The sequence below is a fragment of the Prunus avium genome, chromosome 1 (genome assembly GCF_965620075.1).
Source record: "Prunus avium chromosome 1, drPruAviu1.hap1.1, whole genome shotgun sequence".
NCBI lineage: Eukaryota > Viridiplantae > Streptophyta > Magnoliopsida > Rosales > Rosaceae > Prunus > Prunus avium.
Window position 1 is genome coordinate 23,135,771 of NC_142284.1, and position 6,445 is coordinate 23,142,215.

Here is a 6,445-nt window from a genome sequence, read left to right on the forward strand (position 1 = left end):
TATGATTAATAAAGTTTACATAATTAATTAGCATTTGTCATCATGCGATTACATTTGTCTAAAGATAATTTATTTAATATTAGTAGCAGCCTTCACCATTTCAATTTGGATCTACAAATTTTTTATGTCCCATCATGTGAAAGAAACATGAACACCAATAGGAAAAACGAAATTTTTCCACCCACATAAAATACCTTTTGGGCTCGTTTGGTATGTCGGACTGTACTGACTAATTTTCGTCGGATAGTATTAATATGTTCCGGAGAGTACTGACTATTTATCCATAATATTATAAGGCGTTTGGTGATGTTCCGGATAAATAATCTAACTAAGTTATACTGTGTTTGGTGATGTTCCAGATAACATCAGATCAGACTATTTTAAAAATAAATAAAAAATCTTTGATAATTTTAATGGAAATTGAGATTCAAATGACACGAAATTTTTTTTGGTAAGATTCATATGACAAGATTTGTTTTTCAATTGTTTTTGCCAAGATTTTTTTTCATATAACCCATTATCATAATTGTAGTATCTCATAAAAATTCCAACATACTCGCATACGTTAATAAAAACAGTACCAAAGAATGTATAATTCAAAGTGATCACATACTAAGGTGATAAGAGCAAAATGGAAAGTTGTTCATAAACAAAACTACATCAAAGAGTGAATCACATCTCCCTCGCCCCAAGTAAGAGAAGAACAAATGCTTTTCTCATAGCACCATCCAATGTCAAGAATGTTCTCTCATCACTTGCTTTCTCCAAAATTAGCCGTTGTGCTTTAATTTGGTCATTAATAGACAAGTCCATCTTTGCTAATTCACCAGCAATGTCAAGTCTTGGTTCTAATCCTTTCACCAAACTATTAGTTATAGTTTTCAATTGGTCAACAGACTCAGAAATCTTCTCACCAAATGGCCTTGTCAACTGAACTGTACATCACAAAAACTTCAAATGAAATTTGGCGCCTCAAATTACAAGCAACAAACTGAGGTAGATTGATCAACCAGAAGTGAAAAATGTACAGTTTTGATATTACCTTGATTCTATGTCTTTTGATATTTCTCCACAAGAAAGTGTGTTTCTTAAGATTTCCAGCAGACCATCAATGCCAGGCCCAGGGCGAACATGAGCATCTTTGACAGGCAAGTAGCTTTTCACTAATGTCTTTATCCCATATATCTACAGTTAAAAAAAAGAAAGAACAATCCAATGTATAAGGAATTTGGCGAAAAGGTAATACATCAAAACAGTATCACTAGATTACACAATTAAATCCCGGGAAATTTGCATAAACATTCTTTTAATTCCTTGGGGAGAATAGAAACTGAAAAATAAAATAAAATAAACCCAGATTCCATATGGTAAACAAAAACAAACATCTCTCCAAATTGACCAACCTTTAGCAAACAAAGCTCGCTTTTGTCATCCCACGACGCATTTTTACTATCACCTGATTTCTGAAAAGTATATGCACGAAAACAAATTGTCATCCTGTCATAAAATCAAAAATATATCACAAAGTGTAGTTGCAGTGATTTTGAAAGGCATACATTATCACATTTTAGAATCTTTTCTAATATAAACTCTTCAATTTCTCTCTCTTGTTTCAAAAACTGGCATTGCAGTCTGAGCTATACACCCTAGAGATTGTAGCACAGCAGGCAAATGTGTCTTCTCCTTCGGCATATCCACAAGCCTCCGCAAATTGAGAAACATCAACTTCCCAACTCCGAAAACTATCATGAAATTGTACAAATTAAGGGGATCAAATCACTATATCACATACAAAGAAAACATTCGAATAAAAAAAATGTCAAAAAAGAAAAATTCATAACCTAATTTCCACAAAAATGTAATAAAAAATTGAAATATATAAAGAATAGAGAAGAAGCATATTGAGGAGAGTATGAAAGAGAGAGAGAGTGAGAGATGGATACCTGGAGAAGAGTGAAGAAAATAACTTATGGAGAAGATAGCAGAGAAGAACCCTAGGGAGAAGAAGATAAAAAGAGCGTCTGATTTTTTCGTAGAACGTGTTCTTTTTTCCTAGCCGTATAATCAAGCGTGTATTATCTAAACCGGGGTGTATGGGTTGTATTAGTTAGTCAGGTAAGAAGAGTATTAAAAGCCCAACAAGTATAAAATAGTCGGGTAATTAAATAATACAAGCTGACACCAAACACCTGACATAGACTATTTACTCCTATCCAAAGTCTAATACGGTGTACCAAACGAGCCCTTTGAGTCTTGATCTTGACTATACTAATCCAAGTTGATTATTATCAGGACTTTTTGTTAGCGAGATATCCCTATTCTATTAGGATATTGTTTTATTTATTTCTTTTTGTATAGATATTATGTAATTAGGATACCACTTATTTTCCTAGTTTATTTCTACTAGGGTTTGCATCTTGTATTATATATACCTCCTTTCGGAGAATGAAATATATCTGAAAATATTCTACCCATATTGTTTGACTTGGCATCAGAGCCGACTTTCTGGTGACCTGTGTGTGTTGTGCCCACCCGTGTTCTACTGTGTGCTGTTGCGTAGATACAGCTGCACCAAAATGGATTCAGTTGCATCCTCAACTTGTGATACTCGCAAGTGCACGAGCCGTTTGGTAGTATAGCATATGTAAGTGCGAGGTCGATCCCACGAGGATTGGTGATTGAATGATCCAATTCATTTTCCCTACACAAAACAGAAATGAAAAAGAAAGGAAATAAATACAACAAGAAAAAAAGAAATAACTCAAGCAAATAAGTTCCCAAGTTCAATTAGATTAATGGATTGATTCTAGCTAAAGTATGATTAAGCCATGGTGTGTGGTCATAACCTTGTGTTCCTAATTCCCTAATTTGATCATTTGTTGTCTAACCTAAAATTAAGCATTAGGAACCCATTAAGCATAGAAGAACAATTTAAACAACCAAGCATGTATCTAATCCCTGTTGTCGAATGTCCATACATACTCTTCCTATTCATAGTTCAATTCGAATTAAAGCATGGTGTATACTCTTAATTCAAACCAAGATAGCTAACATGCAAGCCTAAATGGTGATCAATCATTCAAACTAGCATATTAACTTATAAGCATAATGAATAAGAACAAAAACCATAATTGAAACTTGGAAACTAATTCAACTTGAAAACTTAAGAAAAGAATTTACATTACAAAGAAAAATAAACTACAACTAAGAAGCAAAAGGAAAGCTAGAATTGAGAACTAGAAAGCAAAATTAAGAGAATTTGAGGGAGAGAAGGGAAGGGAGCTCTAGAGAAGTGTTTGAGAGCTCCCCCCCTTGGGGTGTGTTTACAAGCTTAGAGAACTTCTCTATTTATAGGCCTAGGGGAAGTGAAAATCTGAATTCAATATGGCTAATGCATACAACACTTGTTTTATAAAATCTGAAATGGTTGATGCACTTGTATTAGAAAATCTAAATTGGGTGATGCACTTGTATTAGAAAATCTTGAATTGGTTGATGCACTTCACCAATAGATCCCACCAGCAGCCCTAGCTCATCTTCATGTCACCATGACCAAGCTTCCAACCAGAAATGATAGCTCATACCTAGCTCACCATGACCAAGCATCCAACCAGCACATGCTGAGGTCAGCATGACCAGCAACTTCAAGGGCTTACAACTTGGGCTTCTCTTAATCAAATTAGGACTTTAAGCACTCGAAATTGAAGTTCAGAATGTCTTCTTTCCAGCCATATGTTATTTGGGCCAATCCAAGGTCGGAGGAAGAAGTTAAGGCCGAAACAAATTGCTAACTCATTTTCCGCGCTGATAAGATCCATCCTGAGCATGGCTCTGTGTTTGCTAGGTAACAGACTCCATATTTATCCAATGGGGCTGAATTTTGGATATGTTATAGTATACACCCATTGGAACAACTTTCATGAAGAATTCTGCCTCATCCGAGCTGTGTAGGTTGCTGAAACAAAGCTTGCAATATGACCTACGGAACTGGACTGGCAGGGGGCTGTAGCCAAAATGAGTTTGTCTTTTAAGCTCTTCTTCCCTTTATCCAAATCAGGCTTTAACATGCATGGATTGCATCATTTCCTATCCAAAGCCATCATTGTTACATAAAGCTGAAAGATAAACACAAAAAGGATTAAAAGCACAAGTTTAACTCAAAAACATAACCAAATCATAAGCTAGAAGGGTACAAAATGATATACAATTATGTGCCCTAATTTCTTTTAGGGTTCTTGTGTCTGTGCATTTGCCGTGTTCCGCTGTGTGCTCTGTCGTGTTCGTGCCTCTACTGTGTGCCTCTACTGTGTTCGTGCATCTGCCTCTACTGTGTTTGTGCCTTGTGCTCTGTCGTGTTCGTGCCTCTACTGTGTTTGTGCCTCTGTTGTCTTCGTGCATCTGTCATATTTGTGTCTGTGCTGTGTTCTGTTATATACTCTGCTTGATTTGTTGAGTTTCTGCTACAATCATGGGTGATAAATCCATTGTTGGTGCTGCTGCTGCTTCTGTAAATTGCGTGTTCTTGACTCTATTCCAGGTACTGGCTCTAATACTTGGATAATTGACACTGGTGCTTCTGATCATATGACTTATGATGCTAAATTTTTTGATGAGTTGTCTAGTAACACCCGTGACCCATACATAACTAGTGCTAATGGTTTGCCCTCTCCAATTACTGGCGAGGGCACCATTTCTCTCACCCCAACTCTGTCCTTGTCTTGTGCGTTATTAGTTCCCAATATCCATTGTAACTTGTTATCTGTTGGTCGCTTACTTGATACACTTAATGCTTCTCCTACTTTCTATCTTACCCATTGCTCTTTTCAGGATCTCAAGACTCACGAGGTGATTGGGCATGGTAAACGGATAGGGGGGTTGTATTATTTGACATTACCTTCTGCACCAGTTCGTGATCGTGTCGTTAATACTGTTCAACGTTGCAGTGTTAAAGACAAACAGCAAATTTGGTTATGGCATCGTCGCTTGGGACACCCGTCATTTGGCTACCTTAAGCGTCTGTTTCCATCTTTATTCCGCTCCTATGATGAGTCTAGCTTCAAATGTGAGACTTGTGTAATGGCCAAGAGCCACCGTACTGTTTTTCCCTTAAGTAATAATAAAGCTGCTTTGCCTTTTGAGTTAGTACATTCTGATGTCTGGGGTCCTGCTCGTGTGACTTCTCATGGTTTCCGTTGGTTTGTTACGTTTATTGATGACTGCACTCGCTTAACATGGGTGTATTTGATGAAGAATAAACATGATGTTGCCTCTATTCTCCCTGACTTTTGTGCCATGGTGTCTACTCAGTTCCATGCTCGTGTTAAAGTATTTTGCACTGATAATGGCGGTGAATATGTGAATCATACCTTGGCCCAGTTCTTTCGTGATCAAGGTATCATTCACCAAACTACCACTCCATTCACACCTCAACAGAATGGTGTGTCTGAAAGGAAGAATCGTCAGTTACTTAAAGTTGCTCGCTCTCTGATGTTGGATATGTCTGTTCCCCATCATCTTTGGGGACATGGTGTCTTGGCCGCTGCCTACTTGATTAACCATACTCCTAGTCGGGTTCTTGATTTCAAGACTCCACTTGATGTGTTGTGTGCTCTTACTCCTCCGGTTTCGGTCTCTAAGTTACCTCCGAAGGTGTTTGGGTGTGTTGCGTATGTTCATGTCTACTCCCATCAACGGAGTAAACTTGATCCTTGTGCTCTCCGCTGCGTCTTCATTGGTTTTTCTACTACTCAGAAGGGTTATAAGTGTTATCACCCGCCTACTCAGAAGGTACATGTCACTTTGGATGTCACATTTCATGAAGAAGTACCCTATTATGTTTCTCCCTCCTCTCCAATTCAGGGGGAGAGGGGGAGTGAATTGAAGAGTTTCGGAGTGGAAAATATGGAAGTTTTTGGAACCGAAGAAGGAATTTCTGGCGAACAGGAAGCGACCGGTCGCCAACACATCTATGATGAAAACGACCGGTCGCACATAGGAAGCGACCGGTCGCCTGCCTCGACGAAACAGTACAGTACTGATACGAGCGAAGCGACTGGTCGCAATGATCTCACGACCGGTCGCACATAGGAAGCGACCGGTCGCTCGCTTCGACGAGCGACAACAGTACCGATACGAGTGACGCGACCGGTCGCCCGATGAAATTTTTGGTGTTTTCGAGCCTCTCTTAGAAGGACATAACAGTGATATTGGTGACTCTCGTACAGATGAAATTGATAATAGACCCCCCTCTGCCCTGCCATTGCCTCAATCAAGTTGTGATAATGAGGTACTTTCTAGTGATGTGCCTACCTATTCTTTGCCCCCACGTACTACCCGTGGAAAACCTAAAGTGCAATATTCTCCTGATATACATGCCAAGTCTAAATATCCCATTAATCATTATATGTCAACTCATCGTTTATCTAAGTCATATGCATCATATTTA

General features: G+C 38.3%; 1 long non-coding RNA gene across 1 annotated transcript; it reads right to left on the reverse strand.

Annotated features, from left to right (window-relative positions):
• Positions 1-918: 918 nt before the first annotated feature.
• LOC148297604 (uncharacterized) lies at positions 919-1,602 on the reverse strand. The gene is made up of 4 exons (XR_015835716.1): positions 1,557-1,602; positions 1,404-1,463; positions 1,043-1,185; positions 919-935 (listed from the first exon to the last, which is right to left on the reverse strand). It is a non-coding gene; the product is annotated as an uncharacterized LOC148297604 (long non-coding RNA).
• Positions 1,603-6,445: the final 4,843 nt, after the last annotated feature.